The 19,437-nt window shown below is 36.4% G+C and overlaps 1 long non-coding RNA gene across 2 annotated transcripts; it reads right to left on the reverse strand.

Annotated features, from left to right (window-relative positions):
- Positions 1-199: 199 nt before the first annotated feature.
- LOC311053607 lies at positions 200-18,687 on the reverse strand. 2 transcript variants are annotated; one of them, XR_014601657.1, is made up of 3 exons: positions 18,616-18,687; positions 13,419-13,490; positions 200-283 (listed from the first exon to the last, which is right to left on the reverse strand). It is a non-coding gene; the product is annotated as an uncharacterized lncRNA (long non-coding RNA). The 2 variants fall into 2 exon arrangements; XR_014601658.1 differs by lacking the exon at positions 200-283 and adding an exon at positions 7,578-7,599.
- Between the last annotated feature and the right edge of the window lie 750 nt (positions 18,688-19,437).

Genomic DNA, 19,437 nt, shown 5'->3' on the forward strand with positions numbered 1-19,437 from the left:
ATACTCATGCAGTTTGATTTAATAACTTTGAATTTCAGTAGTTTGAGTAGTTGTTAATTTGACTTATGTTATGTTTGTGACATTGTGTGTAAGAACAATACTGGTGTTGCCTAGAGACAATCAGAATCAACAGCCACACTAATCAGTATGTATTGTCAGAGTTTTCAACATGAGTTTTCTAACAATGAAAGTACAATACCTTCATTGTGTCTGTTCACTTCCTCCACTCGACTCTCAGTTAGATTCAACCTCATGTCTACGCTGGACAGCTGAGCAAGGTTGGCTGAAATCATCACAATACATTACATTAAATCACTCATTAATATGCAAGCAGTTTGATTAAAACACCAGCACTGTTTACAGTTAATCTGATTTATCATTAAAATATTTGATATTACAGACTATGAATCAAATATGGCTGAGGGAGAGATTTCTGTTGAACCTGAATTTAGCCTGGAGACCATGAACTTATTTTAATAAAATCTGCTGGTTTGAGCCCAGATGAAGAGAGATTTTAGGCATACATTCGTGTTCACACTGAAGGGTAATTTTGACCCAAACAGTAGGTGTTAGTAGGCAAGAAAGCTCAATCAAGTAAGTGTTAAAACACTTCTGGGTCAAAGTCTACTCTGGCTTTTGTGTTTCACTCCAGACAGTTTTTATGTTGCTTGATTCAACATTTACATATTTCATAATCATGTCATAAGACATGAATGACATTGTTACTTTATGGTAACTTAACTTTATGTCACATTATGAGACGTAAAAATGTAATTATTTCCTCCTAAGATACAGTATGTCACAAGGACAACTTCAGAGAATGTCAGTTTCCATTAGGACAGACTGAAAATATTCACTTAAACCTCAGCATCTCTAATCTCGTGGTAACATTCACCAATAGATCGCCGATCTATAAGCTCACATCGCGTGACTTTTGACATGTTAGGAACTTGTAGATCTGCTATTTTTGTTGAAGAGATTTGGTGTAGATGGAAAAAGAGCGCATCAAGCAAATCAAGTATAGAGGGTTATGGTTAAAGTGGTTAAACTGAAGTGATTTTTATCATTTCCAAATATTATCAAAGTATTCTGCTGCACCCCTGGCCTTGTGACACCCTAGGGTGTCACAGCACCCACTTTGAGAAACCCTGCATTATAGTACATTAAATGTTTGCTAAATGTGAAGTTATAATACCTGCATTGTGTCTGTTCACCTTCATTTCCACGCTGGACAGCTGAGCAAGGTTGGCTGAAATCATCACAATATTAACATTAAATCACTCATTAATACTCATACAGGTTGATTAAAACACCAGTAGTAATTACAGTTAATGTAATTTGACATAAAAGTATGAATTCTAAAACTTTTGAATTCTATGAATCAAATATTGATAAGGTAGAGATTTCTGTTGAACCTGAATTTATCCTAGAGGTCATTTACTTATTTTAATAAAATCTGTCTGTAAACAAAGTTTTTATTTTTTTTATAGCATTTTAAATACATAAATACAATTTACAATTTAGGCTTTTAGCAGATGCTCTTAATTCAGAGCAACTTACAGTAAGCAAGGAAAACACGAGGTAATACATCAAATGTTAAACTATTTTGTTTAAGTTTGAGCCCAGATTATGACATATTTTAGACATTCATTCTTTTGCGCACTGAAGAGTCATTTTGACCCAGCTAGTAGATAGGCAAGAAAGCTCAGTCAAGCAAGTGTTAAAATACCTCTGGGGTCATTTTAAAGTCTACTCTGTCTTTGTGTTTCACCCCACACATGTTTTATGTTGCTTGATTCAATATTTACAAATTTCATATTCATGTCATAAGACATGAATGACATTGTTACTTTATGGCACCTTAAATTTATGTCATTTATATCAAAAATATAATTCTTTCCCCCTAAGATACAGTCATAGACGGCGGGTGAGCCTGACAATTGAGAAGGCTATATGGACCAATTGACCAATAATTGGTCTATAGAATGCTGCACACATATATTATATATAATTTGCACAATCCCCAGCATAACATTTGGGAAGGCTTAGCCTACCCAAGCCTTCATTACCCGCCTAAGGATACAGTATGTCACAAGGACAACTTGAGAGAATGTCAGTTTACATTAGATTACATTAGATTTGAAAATATCCACTTGAACCCCAGCATCTCTACTCTTGTGGTAACGTTCACCAAAAATAGCAGATCTACAAGCTCACATCAAGTCACTTTGTGACATGTTATGAGTTGTAGTTCTGTTATTCTTGTTGAAGAGATTTGGTGTAGATGGAAAAAGAGCGCACCAAGCATATCAAGTAAAACTGTGTGTGTGTGTGTGTGTGTGTGTGTGTGTGTGTGTGTGTGTGTGTGTGCACCGGCTTCGAATGCTGTCAATGCATTGAATGGGAGATTATCACGTTTTATCAGACCATTGAATGGGCGAGTAGGTGACGAGTAGGCGATACACGGACCTACCCGCGATTTGTCAGACCATTCATTGGGCGTAATCAGGAGCTACTGACCTACTTTGGAGGCGGAGCAGTCCCCACAACAATATTTACGGTTCTGTGCCTATTGGTACATAACTCCAACGGCGCTGAGTAGGGACGCTCGCCTGAGACTGCGCGCCTCCGTCATGGTCCGAAACCAAAACAACCAAAACCAAAACCGAAACTGAACTATTTAAGTCATCTCCGTTGGTAGGTCAGTATGTCTTGATAACACCCAATGAATGGTCTGATAAATCGTGGGTAGGTAAGTAGGTCGCCTACTTCGCCCATTCAATGGTCTAATAAAAGGTGATAATGTCCCATTCAATGCATTGATAGCATCCGAATCAGGTGGTGTGTGTGTGTGTGTGTGTGTGTGTGTGTGTGTGTGTGTGTGTGTGTGTGTGTGTGTGTGTGTGTGTGTGTGTGTGCGTGCGCTTAAGTCTTCTTTTTTACACACAAACACTCACAGATACACGCACGCAAGCACACACACACACATTGTATTCATTATAGAGCATGAAATATTTGCTAGTAGTAGTGCAGTAAAGTTTTGGGTTAACTACATTTTAAGGCCGATTCAGATACAGTTCTACAATTTTGATTTAGTTCCCCATACTTCTTTGAATTATTCCCTTAAAAAACAGAGCTTAAGTAGTTAGCAGTAGTATTTAACATGATGTGTGTGTGTGTGTGTGTGTGTGTGTGTGTGTGTGTGTGTGTGTGTGTGTGTGTGTGTGTGTGTGTGTGTGTGTGTGTGTGTGTGTGTGTGTGTGTGTGTGTGTGTGTGTGTGTGTGTGTGTGTGTGTGTGTGTGTGTGTGTGTGTTACGCACACGTGCATAGTGTGCTGCAGCACTTTTTTTTACACACACACATACACACATATTCATTATAGAACATAAACTGTTTGCTAAATGTGAAGTTATAATACCTGTATTGTTTTTGTTCAGTTCCTCCATCCTCGTTTCTACTCTGGACAGCCGAGCATGGTTGGCTGGAATCATAAAAATATGTTTTAACATTAAATATAATACTAATGCATTTATATTAAGACACAGTAGTGTTTATAGTTCATATGATTTGACATAAAACATACTAATTTTAAAACATTTGCTTTTGAATTCCATGAATCAAATATGGGTGAGGGAGAGATTTCTGTTGAACCTGAATTTAGCCTAGAGGTCATATACCTATTTTAATCAAATCTGTCTCTAAACAAAGTTTGTATTTCGTCATAGCATTTTAAATACATATTTACAATTTACAATGTAGGCATTTAGCAGACGCTGTAAATGCAGAGCGACTTTCAGTGCAAGGAAAACACGAGGTAATACATCAAACGTTAATCTATTTTGCTTAAATTTGAGCCCAGATTATATATTATCCTATATGAACCTATTGAATTTAAAACTCCATTTTAACCATGTTAAAATCATTGAAAACACGTCCCTGCTTCTGGTGACTGATATTATCCTTTTAATGCATGAGTGGGCCATGCATTTTCTCACACAGACACACACACACACACACACACACACACACACACACACACACACACACACACACACACACACACACACACACACACACACACACACACACACACACACACACACACACAACACAAACAGTCACAAAAGTGACCGATCACACATAGGTGTGACAAAGTCACACAAAGAGAATGGCTTAATGCACAGTATTAGACAAGAATGCATATGTGTGCCACAAAAACTGTGGGAGTAGTGCAGTAACGTTTTGTGTTTCTATATGATTACATTGTCAGGCCTTCAAATCCAGTTCTATTGGTGATTTAGTTCCCATATTGTTTTCAATGTTTTTTTTTTTGTGTGACTATTTTCATGGCAGACCCCTGAACAATGTTTGTTCCATGTTTGGTGCGTATTGGTTAACGGTGCACCTCACAAGTCTGGATGTTATGTTTGTGACATTGTGTGCAAGAACAATACTGGGGTTGCTTAGAGACAATCAGAATCAACAGCCACACATCCCAGCATCTCTAATCTCGTGGTAACATTCACCAAACATAGACGATCTGTAAGCTCACATCGCGTGATTTTTGATGTGTTAGGAACTTGTAGATCTGCTATTTTTGTTGAAGAGATTTGGTGTAGATGGAAAAAGAGCGCATCAAGCAAATCAAGTATAGAGGGTTATGGTTAAAGTGGTTAAACTGAAGTGATTTTGATCATTTCCAAATATTATCAAAGTATTCTGCTGCACCCCTGGCCTTGTGACACCCTAGGGTGTCACAGCACCCACTTTGAGAAACCCTGCATTATAGTACATTAAATGTGAAGTTATAATACCTGCATTGTGTCTGTTCACCTTCATTTCCACGCTGGACAGCTGAGCAAGGTTGGCTGAAATCATCACAATATTAACATTATTAACAATATTAACTCATTAATACTCATGCAGGTTGATTAAAACACCAGCAGTAATTACAGTTAATCTAATTTGACATAAAAGTCTGAATTTTAAAACTTTTGAATTATATGAATCAAATATTGGTGAGGGAGAGATTTCTGTTGAATCTGAATTTATCCTAGAGGTCATATACTTATTTTTTTATAGCATTTTAAATACATAAATACAATTTACAATTTAGGCTTTTAGCAGATGCTCTTCAGTCAGAGCAACTTACAGTAAGCTAGGAAAACACGAGGTAATACATCAAATATTAAACTATTTTGTTTAAGTTTGAGCCCAGATTATGAAAGATTTTAGGCTTTAAATATTTTTCACACTGAAGGGTCATTTTGACCCAGCCATTTTGTGTAAGTAGGCAAAAAAAACTCAGTCAAGCAAGTGTTAAAACACTTCTGGGTCATTTTAAAGTCTACTTTGGCTTTTCTGTTTCACCCCAGACATTTTTTATGTTGCTTGATTCAACATTTACATATTTCATATTCATGTCATAAGACATTCATGTCACATTACGGGACTTTTAATTCTTTCCTCCTAAGATACAGTATGTCACAAGGACAACTTGAGAGAATGTCAGTTTACATTAGGACAGATTGAAAATATCCACTTGAACCCCAGCATCTCTACTCTTGTGCTGACGTTCACCAACAATAGCAGATCTACATGCTCACATCAAGTCACTTTGTGACGTGTTTTGAGCTTGTAGATCTGTTATTTTTGGTGTAGATGGATGAAGAGCGCACCAAGCATCTCAAGTATAGAGGGTTATGGTTAAACTGAAGTGATTTTGATCAGTTCAAATATTATCAAAGTATTTTGCGGCACCCCTGGACTTGTGTTACAGCACCCTGAGGTGTCAAAGCACACACTTTGAGAAACCCTCCATTATAGTATAGTACATAAAATGTTTGATAAATGTGAAGTTATAATACCTGCATTGCTTTTGTTCAGTTGCTCCATTTGACCTTCACTTACATTGACCCTCATATCTACGCTGGACAGCTTAGCAAGGTTGGCTGAAATCATCACAATATTAACATTAAATCACTCATTAATACTCATGCAGTTTCATTAAAACACCACCAGTAATTACAGTTAATCTGATATGACATGAAAATATGAATTTTAGAATATTATTCGCTTATGAATCAAATATGGGTGAGGGAGAGATTTCTGTTGAACCTGAATTTGGCCTTGAGGTCATATACTTATAGTTATAAAATCTGGTTGCAACCCAAGTTTTTATTTCGTTATAGCATTTTAGATACATCAATTATAATTTAGGCTTTTAGCAGATGCTCTTAATTCAGAGCAACTTACAGTAAGCAAGGAAAACACGAGGTAATACATCAAATGTTAAACTATTTTGTTTAAGTTTGAGCCCAGATTATGACATATTTTAGACATTCATTCTTTTGCGCACTGAAGGGTCATTTTGACCCAGCCAGTAGATAGGCAAGAAAGCTCAGTCAAGCAAGTTTTAAAATACCTCTGGGGTCATTTTAAAGTCTACTCTGGCTTTGTGTTTCACCCCACACATGTTTTACGTTGCTTGATTCAATATTTACAAATTTCATATTCATGTCATAAGACATGAATGACATTGTTACTTTATGGCACCTTAAATGTATGTCATTTATATCAAAAATATAATTCTTTCCCCCTAAGATACAGTCATAGGCGGCGGGTGAGCCTTACAATTGGGAAGGCTATATGGACCAATTGACCAATAATTGGTCTATATAATGCTGCACACATATATTATATAAAATTTGCACAATCCCCAGCATAACATTTGGGAAGCCTTAGCCTACCCAAGCCTTCATTACCCGCCTAAGGATACAGTATGTCACAAGGACAACTTGAGAGAACATCAGTTTCCATTAGGACCGATTTGAAAATATCCACTTGAACCCCAGCATCTCTACTCTTGTGGTGACGTTCACCAAAAATAGCAGATCTACAAGCTCACATCAAGTCACTTTGTGACATGTTATGAGTTGTAGTTCTGCTATTTTTGTTGAAGAGATTTGGTGTAGATGAAAAAAGAGCACACCAAGCATCTCAAGTATAGAGGGTTATGGTTAAAGTGGTTAAACTGAAGTGATTTTGATCATTCCAAATGTTATTAAAGTATTCTGTGGCACCCCTGGACTTGTGTCACGGCACCCTAGGGTGTCACAGCACCTTTACGGGACTTTTAATTCTTTCCTCCTAAGATACAGTATGTCAGAAGGACAACTTGAGAGAATGTCAGTTTACATTAGGACAGATTGAAAATATCCACTTGAACCCCAGCATTTCTACTCTTGTGCTATAACGTTCACCAACAATAGCAGATCTACAAGCTCACATCAACTCACTTTGTGACGTGTTTTGAGCCTCTAGATCTGTTATTTTTGGTGTAGATGGATGAAGAGCGCACCAAGCATCTCAAGTATAGAGGGTTATGGTTAAAGTGAAGTGATTTTGATCAGTTCAAATATTATCAAAGTATTCTGCGGTACCCCTGGCCTTGTGTTACAGCACCCTAGGGTGTCACAGCACACACTTTGAGAAACCTTGTATTATAGTACATTAAATATTTGCTAAATGTGAAGTTATAATACCTGCATTGTGTCTGTTCACCTTCATTTCCACGCTGGACAGCTGAGCAAGGTTGGCTGAAATCATCACAATATTAACATTAAATCACTCATTAATACTCATGCAGTTTCATTAAAACACCACCAGTAATTACAGTTAATCTGATATGACATAAAAATATGAATTTTAAAATATTCGCTTATGAATCAAATATGGGTGAGGGAGAGATTTCTGTTGAACCTAATTTATCCTAGAGGTCATATACTTATGGATATAAAATCTGGCTGTAACCCAAGTTTTTATTTCGTTATAGCATTTTATATACATAAATTACAATTTAGGCTTTTAGCTGATGCTCTTAATTCAGAGCAACTTACAGTAAGCAAGGAAACCACAAGGTAATACATCAAACGTTAAACCATTTTGTTTAAGTTTGAGCCCAGATTATGAGAGATTTTAGGCGTTAATAATTTTTCACACTTAAGGGTCATTTTGCATGACCCAGCCACTGTGTGTTAATCGGCAAGAAAGCTCAGTCAAGCAAGTGTTAAAACACTTCTGGGGTCATTTTAAAGTCTACTTTGGCTTTTGAGTTTCACCCCAGACACATTTTATGTTGCTTGATTCAATATTTACATATTTCATATGCATGTCATAAGTCATGAATGAAATTGTTACTTTATGGCACCTTAAATTTATGTCATATTACGGGAAGTAAAAATGTAATTCTTTTCTCCTAAATTACAGTATGTCAGTCACAAGGACAACTTGAGAGAATGTCAGTTTCCAATTAGGACAGATTGAAAATATCCACTTGAACACCAGCATCTCTACTATTTCGTTATAGCATTTTATATACATAAATTACAATTTAGGCTTTTAGCTGATGCTCTTAATTCAGAGCAACTTACAGTAAGCAAGGAAAACACGAGGTAATACATCAAATGTTAAACTATTTTGTTTAAGTTTGAGCCCAGATTATGACATATTTTAGACATTCATTCTTTTGCACACTGAAGAGTCATTTTGACCCAGCTAGTAGATAGGCAAGAAAGCTCAGTCAAGCAAGTGTTAAAATACCTCTGGGGTCATTTTAAAGTCTACTCTGGCTTTATGTTTCATCCCACACATGTTTTATGTTGCTTGATTCAATATTTACATATTTCATATTCATGTCATAAGACATGAATGACATTGTTACTTTATGGCACCTTAAATGTATGTCATTTATATCAAAAATATAATTCTTTCCCCCTAAGATACAGTCACAGGCGGCGGGTGAGCCTGACAATTGGGAAGGCTATATGGACCAATTGACCAATAATTGGTCTATATAATGCTGCACACATATATTATATATAATTTGCACAATCCCCAGCATAACATTTGGGAAGCCTTAGCCTACCCAAGCCTTCATTACCCGCCTAAGGATACAGTATGTCACAAGGACAACTTGAGAGAATGTCAGTTTCCATTAGGACCGATTTGAAAATATCCACTTGAACCCCAGCATCTCTACTCTTGTGGTGACGTTCACCAAAAATAGCAGATCTACAAGCTCACATCAAGTCACTTTGTGATATGTTATGAGTTGTAGTTCTGCTATTTTTGTTGAAGAGATTTGGTGTAGATGGATAAAGAGCGCACCAAGCATCTCAAGTATAGAGGGTTATGGTTAAAGTGGTCAAACTGAAGTGATTTTGATCATTGTTATTAAAGTATTCTGTGGCACCCCTGGACTTGTGTCACGGCACCCTAGGGTGTCACAGCACCTACTTTGAGAAACCCTGCATTATAGTACATAACATGTTTGCTAAATGTGAAGTTATAATACCTGCTTGGTGTCGGTTCAGTTGCTCCATTTGACCTTCACTTACGTTGACCCTCATTGCTAGGCTGGACAGTTGAGCAAGGTTGGCTGAAATCATCACAATATTAACATTAAATCACTCATTAATACTCATGTAGTTAGAATAAAACACCAGTAGTAATTACAGTTAATCTGAGTCGACAAAAAAACTTAGCTTTTGAAATCTATGAATCAAATATGGGTGAGGTGAGGGAGAGATATCTGTTGAACCTAATTTATCGTAGAGGTCATATACTTATGGATATAAAATCTGGCTGTAACCCAAGTTTTTATTTTGTTATAGCATTTTAAATACATAAATACAATTTACAATTTAGGCTTTTAGCAGATGCTCTTAATTCAGAGCAACTTACAGTAAGCAAGGAAAGCATGAGGTAATACATCAAATGTTAAACCATTTTGTTTAAGTTTGAGCCCAGATTATGAGAGATTTTAGGCATTAATAATTTTTCACACTTAAGGGTCATTTTGAGCCAGCCACTATGGTTACATGTTGCCTTTCCGACATGTCGCCTTTCCGACGTTAACGAACCCTATACCTAACCCTAACCTTAACCGCGCGCGGAAGCCACTAGTCGGAGTGGCGAGATGTCGGTATGGAAGGCGGTTACCGCCACTATGTGTTAATCGGCAAGAAAGCTCAGTCAAGCAAGTGTTAAAACACTTCTGGGGTCATTTTAAAGTCTACTTTGGCTTTTGAGTTTCACCCTAGACAGTTTTTATGTTGCTTGATTCAATATTTACATATTTCATATTCATGTCATAAGTCATGAATGAAATTGTTACTTTATGGCACCTTAAATTTATGTCATATTACGGGAAGTAAAAATGTAATTATTTCCTCCTAAGATACAGTATGTCACAAGGACAACTTGAGAGAATGTCAGTTTACATTAGGACAGATTGAAAATATCCACTTGAACCCCAGCATCTCTACTCTTGTGCTGACGTTCACCAACAATAGCAGATCTACATGCTCACATCAAGTCACTTTGTGACGTGTTTTGAGCTTGTAGATCTGTTATTTTTGGTGTAGATGGATGAAGAGCGCACCAAGCCTCTCAAGTATAGAGGGTTATGGTTAAAGTGAAGTGATTTTGATCATTTCAAATATTATCAAAGTATTCTGCGGTACCCCTGGCCTTGTGTTACAGCACCCTGAGGTGTCACAGCACCTACTTTGAGAAACCTTGTATTATACTACATTAAATGTTTGCTAAATGTGAAGTTATAATACCTGCATTGTGTCTGTTCACCTTCATTTCCACGCTGGACAGCTTAGCAAGGTTGGCTGAAATCATCACAATATTAACATTAAATCACTCATTAACACTCATGCAGTTTCATTAAAACACCAGTAGTAATTACAGTTAATCTGATTTTACATAAAAATATGAATTTTAAAGTATTCGCTTATGAATCAAATATGGGTGAGGGAGAGATTTCTGTTGAACCTGAATTTGGCCTAGAGGTCATATACTTATAGATATAAAATCTAGTTGCAACCCAAGTTTCTATTTCATTTAAATACATAAATTACAATTTAGGCATTTAGCAGACACTCTTAATTCAGATCAACTTACAGTAAGCAAGGAAAACACGAGGTAATACATCAAATGTTAAACTATTTTGTTTAAGTTTGAGCCCAGATTATGAGAGATTTTAGACATTCATTCTTTTGCGCACTGAAGGGTCATTTTGACCCAGCCAGTAGATAGGCAAGAATGCTCAGTCAAGCAAGTGTTAAAATACCTCTGGGGTCATTTTAAAGTCTACTCTGGCTTTATGTTTCACCCCACACATGTTTTATGTTGCCTGATTCAATATTTACAAATTTCATATTCATGTCATAAGACATGAATGACATTGTTACTTTATGGCACCTTAAATTTATGTCATTTATATCAAAAATATAATTATTTCTCCCTTAGGTACAGTCATAGGCGGCGGGTGAGCCTGACAATTGAGAAGGCTATATTGACCGATTGACCAATAATTGGTCTATATAATGCTGCACACATATATTATATATAATTTGCACAATCCCCAGCATAACATTTGGGAAGCCTTAGCCTACCCAAGCCTTCATTGCCCGCCTATGGATACAGTATGTCACAAGGACAACTTGAGAGAATGTCAGTTTACATTAGGACAGATTTGAACATATCCACTTGAACCCCAGCATCTCTACTCTTGTGCTATAACGTTCACCAACAATAGATCTTTTGTTAAGCCCCGCCCCTCCCCCTAAGCCCCGCCCCCTTAGGACACTTTCACAGCTGGCTCACTCACTTCAATGTTAATTTAATGGATCTTATACATTATATGTTCGTTCATTTTTGGAACCAGAGCTTCGAAATCTCTTCCAAATCCGTCAACAAGGCCTGTCGTATGCACTGGAAAAATATATGCATGACTATTAAAAAACAAAACAGTTTTTCATCATATGAAAAACTATAGGATCTGCATCGTCTATCAACTCAACAGGAGGGGGAGGAGACCGCAGGGTAACATTAAGACTATGAAGTGACTGACCGACCGTGTCATTGAAGAAGATTAGCAATATTAATATTATCAACATTCATATTATATAACAGTAGCGTCCCCAGGAATTACATTTAGGGCAGGCCAGATTTTTCCCCTCCCCCCGCATGTATTAAAAAAACATGTATTAAAATAAATATTGCAAGTGTTAAATTCCCTTTGTAGGTAGGCTATATTTATTAAGCCCAGCCCGGGCATTCTGTCTGTTCATTATAGAACATAAAGGTTATAATACCTGCATTCTGTCTGTTCATTATAGAACATAAAGGTTATAATACCTGCATTCTGTCTGTTCATTATAGAACATAAAGGTTATAATACCTGCATTCTGTCTGTTCATTATAGAACATAAAGGTTATAATACCTGCATTCTGTCTGTTCATTATAGAACATAAAGGTTATAATACCTGCATTCTGTCTGTTCATTATAGAACATAAAGGTTATAATACCTGCATTCTGTCTGTTCATTATAGAACATAAAGGTTATAATACCTGCATTCTGTCTGTTCATTATAGAACATAAAGGTTATAATACCTGCATTCTGTCTGTTCATTATAGAACATAAAGGTTATAATACCTGCATTCTGTCTGTTCATTATAGAACATAAAGGTTATAATACCTGCATTCTGTCGGTTCATTATAGAACATAAAGGTTATAATACCTGCATTCTGTCTGTTCATTATAGAACATAAAGGTTATAATACCTGCATTCTGTCGGTTCATTATAGAACATAAAGGTTATAATACCTGCATTCTGTCTGTTCATTATAGAACATAAAGGTTATAATACCTGCATTCTGTCTGTTCATTATAGAACATAAAGGTTATAATACCTGCATTCTGTCTGTTCATTATAGAACATAAAGGTTATAATACCTGCATTCTGTCGGTTCATTATAGAACATAAAGGTTATAATACCTGCATTCTGTCGGTTCATTATAGAACATAAAGGTTATAATACCTGCATTCTGTCGGTTCATTATAGAACATAAAGGTTATAATACCTGCATTCTGTCTGTTCATTATAGAACATAAAGGTTATAATACCTGCATTCTGTCTGTTCATTATAGAACATAAAGGTTATAATACCTGCATTCTGTCTGTTCATTATAGAACATAAAGGTTATAATACCTGCATTCTGTCTGTTCATTATAGAACATAAAGGTTATAATACCTGCATTCTGTCTGTTCATTATAGAACATAAAGGTTATAATACCTGCATTCTGTCTGTTCATTATAGAACATAAAGGTTATAATACCTGCATTCTGTCTGTTCATTATAGAACATAAAGGTTATAATACCTGCATTCTGTCGGTTCATTATAGAACATAAAGGTTATAATACCTGCATTATGTCGGTTCATTATAGAACATAAAGGTTATAATACCTGCATTCTGTCGGTTCATTATAGAACATAAAGGTTATAATACCTGCATTCTGTCTGTTCATTATAGAACATAAAGGTTATAATACCTGCATTCTGTCGGTTCAGTTCCTCACTCGCAGTCAGTCTCTTTTCCATGGCCGTCAGTTTAGCAAGGAGGGCTGAAAACAGAAGAGCATCAGCATTAACATTCAGTCAATCATAAATACTAAATAGTTTCATTTAAAATGCATCAATAAGAGTGGTTTCTAATAAGTTATAAGTGGTTATTAATAATGAATAAGTATTATGTGGATAACCTCTGATAAACTCCTTCTGTCCTTCTCTATACTCCTCCATCAGCACTCTCAGGGCGAACCATTATCCCTTTAGAGCAAGTGTTTGACTGTACTCATGCTGTTTTGTATTTCTGTCTAATATGAAATATTCAATCAATCAATCAATCAATCAATCAATCCTTGGCATAAACCCATACTGCTGCTCCATAATTGTCACCTCTCCTCTTAGCCTAGCTTCCACTTCCAATAATATTCAAAATATTCCACATTTTATTGAAAGATTTTTTGAAAATAGCAGATATACAAGCTCACAATGCGTCGCATCGCCCTCAAATAGCCCTTGCATAGGTTTAAAGTGCTCTTGTGATGTAGTGTAGTTGCTTGTTTTCCTAGAGCTGGTTGCATATTTCTCACAAAATATGGCAACACTGCAACACAAACGTATTGACTTGTTTAGATAGATGACAAGCGACCAAGAGAAGAGAAAGGAACACAAAGTAGAAGTCTGCTCTATAGTTCTGATTATTAAAGAGAAGAGAAAGGAACACAAAGTAGAAGTCTGCACTATAGTTCTGATTATTAAAGAGAAGAGAAAGGAACATAAAGTAGAAGTCTGCACTATAGTTCTGATTATTAAAGAGAAGAGAAAGGAACATAAAGTAAAAGTCTGCACTATAGTTCTGATTATTAAAGAGAAGAGAAAGGAACACAAAGTAGAAGTCTGCACTATAGTTCTGATTATTAAAGAGAAGAGAAAGGAACACAAAGTAGAAGCCTGCACTATAGTTCTGATGATTAAAAAGTATTGCCTTTAGGGGCGTCCCCCACTGTGTAATACAGTAGGTGGACAGTAGGTGGCAGGGCCGAGCAACTATTGACTGACTGGCTAAAGTAATTGTTGGGGAATTGAATTGAAACAATATACTGTAGAAGCCTACTATAGCAGTAATTATACTTTAAATTGTGTTTAAAAATACTTTTGGTATTTTTTCAGTTAACCCAGTGATTCTCAATCTTTACATATAACATTCATCCATGAATACATTTTCATATATATATATATATATATATATATATATATATATATATATATATATATATATATATATATATATATATATATATATATATATATATATATATATATATTTAATAATAATGGCTTTTATTTATAATGTAAAGTGAATCACAGACAATAGGCCTACTCAAATGTTTTACTTGAGTAAAAGTATCAATACCACAATGTAGAAATACTCTGTTACAAGTAAAATTCTGGCATGCAGAATTTACTTACTTTAGTAAAAGTATAAAAGTGTTGGCATCAAAATATACTTAAAGTACCAAAAGTAAAAGTACGCATTATGCAGAATGTCCCATTTCAAGTTTTCAAAATGTACAACCATATTTGGGGAATACAAGCTACAAGTGTGAGCTTTTAGATCGGCTATTTTCTAATAGCCTAAATCTAAATCTGAAAAGCAACACTGTGTGTGTGTGTGTGTGTGTGTGTGTGTGTGTGTGTGTGTGTGTGTGTGTGTGTGTGTGTGTGTGTGTGTGTGTGTGTGTGTGTGTGTGTGTGTGTGTGTGTGTGTGTGCGCGTGTGCGTGTGTGTCTCTCTCTCTCTCCCTGTCAATTAAATTCAAAGGGCTTTATTAGCATGAGAAAACATACTGCATGTTTACATGGCTGAAGCAAAAGAGGATCAATAACAATACAATCAAAACAAAATAATGTATGTACAATTAAAAGGTAATATAAATGATGTGTACACAGAGATGTGTTTACATAGCAACTGAGGGAAATCTAACTTATGAAAACATAATAAGTGTGCATTTGCTGTCAGAAACAGTTATAAATAAATATCCACCTAAATATCCACATAGGAAAGGTTAGCTTGGGATAAGCTTTTACAAAATTGGGAACAACTGTAAAACTTTAAAGGTACCTTAGGTACCTTTAAAGGTACCTAAGGTACCTTTAAAGGTACAGTAATTGCTCTGTTTGTATGTACATTGTAGGCCTACCTATGTTCCTATTTGTGTGATAGGAACTTATTATATATATATTTTTTTTACATTAACCACTTGAACCCTAGCATCCCTATGCTGGGGGGAACTTTGGCCGATCTACAGGCTAAACTTGTAGATCGGCTATGTTTTCAGCAAACAGGTTTGGTGTATCAAAGAGCAGACCAAGTACAGAGCCAAAGATCTTGTTTACTAAGTATTGAGAGTGTAAGTTAAATGTCTGAAAATGTGTTCATGGATGAATGTTAATGTAGCCCCTAGAGGGTAGTAGAGTACAGGGTGACGTCCTGAGTGAGACACATATTTAAGAGGGTTCTGAACAGGCAGCTAACAGGTCGGTAATCTGTGGGTCCTCACAACACTGCCGGTAGCGTGTTGTTGAGAGGGGGATGTTCTAGTGCTGACCTGTTAATCGGTAAGCCTGTTTGTTTCTGTATTGTATCCTTGCTTTTAAATTCCTACATGTAACTGAAGAGGCCTCACCCCAAACAATGGACAGGCACGACAAGAACACCAAAAGTGTCACAGACCTGACGATATAAAAACATTTCTCATTGTAGACCATATAACATACTACAACAGTAAAAGCGAGGATACAATACAGAAACAAACAGGCTTACAGATTAACAGGTCAGCACTAGAACATCTCCCTCTCAACAACACGCTACCGGCAGTGTTGTGAGGACCCACAGATTACCCACCTGTTAGTTGCCTGTTCAGAACCCTCTTAAATATGTGTCTCACTCAGGACGTCACCCTGTACTCTACTGCCCTCTAGGGGCTACATTCACTAACATGAATCCAACATATTAATAGGAAGATCATGTGTAAACAAACACAACACTGATGATAGTGCTGTCTATGATGAAGCTATCTATGAATTCTATGATTGTATTTTGTATCTGCCACACAATGTTATACAATATGTAGAGTCTAGCACTTTTTTGTGTACTGTACAATTGTTTTGAAATTACAAGCACATAAAGCACTTGATATAATATATAGAACAATAAATCAATGTGTACCACAGATGTGTTCATCTTAACTTCAATATCAACATCAAATTTAACAAATCAGTTTTGTATGAAATGACATTCAACATAACTATAACCAGGGTTGCATTACTCATGGACGGCCTTGCACGGCGTGCAAGAACCTATTTGACCAGGAGCACGTGCAATCACACACATAGATTTAAAACTACTTTAGATTCACACTTCAACAAAGTTTACAAAGGATCCAGACTCACACCAGGTGAATGAACATAGGAATGAGCCTATATGCATATCAATTGTCCATTGTGTGAGCTGTAGTGTAGGTGTTAAGACACGTGCGCGTCACGTCATTAAAATAGAGTGCAACCATGTTCCAATTCAGCAATGCAACACTGACTATAACTAGTAAGTAAACTAACTATCCTAATGTGTCAGCCTGGACTAACCACAACAATGTTTAGTGTTTAATGTTTCATTTAAATTGTCTCTGCCAGAGTGTGTGGTTTGGTTAGTTGTGAGGGGGGGGGGGTCTATTTACTGCTCAGAGAGCCAATCCTGTGTAGAGCCCGCCCACTGTATCCGGTAGTTTACGGAAACAAATAGGCACGTACAAAGGCCGTGGCCATATCCGGTCTAGACCGGATCTGCAACCTGTAAAGTTAACTGATCCCAGACAGTCTAACGTTGACAAGGCCAGCGTTGCCAGGTTTTGCGAGAGAAACAAGCAACCAGGTCTATGAAAACAAGCCCAAAAGAAGCAACTAATAGGCCACATGAGCACTTTAAAACCTTTATGTTGGCTATTTGAAAATAGCAGATCTACAAGCTCACAACGCGTCGCAACACAAGGCGTTGTGAGCTTGCAGATCTGCTATTTTCAAAAGATCTGCTATTTCAAAGAAAATGTGGAATATTTTTTAAACCTTTTAACAACACAAATGTTGTATGGGAGTCCTGACTCCCTGGCATAACATATTTTCCGATGGGGGTGCGCAGACAAATGCATATTAATTTGGGGGTATTTTACATGAGAATCCCTGGTTCAAACAACCCCAAAATAAGCAACTAAACACTTTAGAAACAAGTCCAAAATACCACAACCCGCAGCTACCAACAAGCAACTTTACAGAAAAACAAGCCCAAAGTTTTTTTCCTATGTATTAGTCACCCCATGGAAACTTGAATTCATGGATATTTTTTTTGTTTTTGTCTCATTCCTAAGACAATAAGTTGATGACCGGTAGCAGATTCGGTAGGAGACACAAAGAGTCTTCTTTGTGTCTCCTACCGGTCATCAAATTATTGGCTTAGGAATGAGACAAAAAACAAAACAAAACATGAATTCAAGTCTCCATGGGGTGACTAATCCATAGGAAAAAATCATTTAGGGGGTGAACTATCCCTTTAAAATACGATAGTCTGTTAAATAGGTTAATAATTGCTTCTCTGCTCACACTATTCAAAGAGTTTATAAATAGATGCAGACGGCCAAACTGTTGCTGTTAAAATATGATAATCTGTTATAGATTAATATGAATAAGTGCTTCTCTGCTGGCATTAGTATAGTATTAGATTATAAAAGGAGAGAGAGAGAGAGAGACAGAGAGCGGTCGGTCTAGGGGCGCGGTTTGGACAGCGTGATCTAATGAGAGTGACGACACTAGCGTTGACTCCCATTGTAAGAATGGAATGCAGAAATGCTCTGTCTATCTCGATGAGGAAGTTCCAATGTTTGGAACTACAGCCCATAGCAGCCCGCTCTGCGGGGAGATCAAAGCATGTCATAACTCTCTCTCTCTATGGGTCTGGGTTTGGATTCCAGCGGCTCTAAAGCTCTGGTTAGTTCCCAGTTACCTTTTTGGCAATGGTGACGGAACCACTGTACATCCATCCATCCATCCATCCATCCATACATCCATACATCCATGCAATTAATTATGTATTATTTGAGCAACAGTAAGTCATTTTCCAATGTCTCTCTCTTACCTGTATTCACAGAACTTCCTCCTGGTGCTTCCACCTCATTCTTACTGGAATTAGATTTGTTGTCCGTTTCTGAAAAATACACACAATCACATTGTGTCAAACAAGCAGAGAGAACAAACTCATGAGTTTCATCCATATCTACGGTTTTATACATTTCATACGCATTAAATTACCATGGCCCCGTTGTGTCTCAAACCACTGTGAGAGGTCACATTTATATATGTTATGTATTTATATATCTCATATGCATTTATATATTTTATATTTATTTATATATCTCATATGTATTTATAAATCTCATCCATATCCACCGTATTTTGACTGTGAGATGTTTTTGTTACGTTGGGAGTGTTAACTACAAGATGTATAGGCTACCATACACTGACCCCCCCCCCTCCCCTTTAAATGAAAGAGAAAACATATTTTGTCTGTAATTTCCCTTTTCTCTGCAACAACCTTCATTCAGTTTCGTAAAAATAAAGTCAATCACAAAATGTCCCCCATTTAGTTTGTAACCTTTATTTAACATGTTTGTAACCCTTATTTAACATGGAGAATAACATTAATTTACAAGACCTCTTTGTATTTATGGGGGAGGGGCTAAAATTAAACTATTTCGTGATTGACTTTTTACAAAACTTTAAGAAGTTTGCTGCACAGAAAAGGGAAATTACATTTTTCACATTAGTTAACACTCCCAACGTAACTGTTTTGTTCAATCTAACATTATACAAAAAGTAATAATGCACCAAAATCAATCTTCACACTTATATAATTATTCAGATGGGTCAGCCAGTGATACTAATAATAATCAAATTAGTG

Source organism: Gymnoscopelus microlampas, assembly GCF_963454915.1.
Source record: "Gymnoscopelus microlampas genome assembly, chromosome: 10".
NCBI classification, from domain to species: Eukaryota; Metazoa; Chordata; class Actinopteri; order Myctophiformes; family Myctophidae; genus Gymnoscopelus; species Gymnoscopelus microlampas.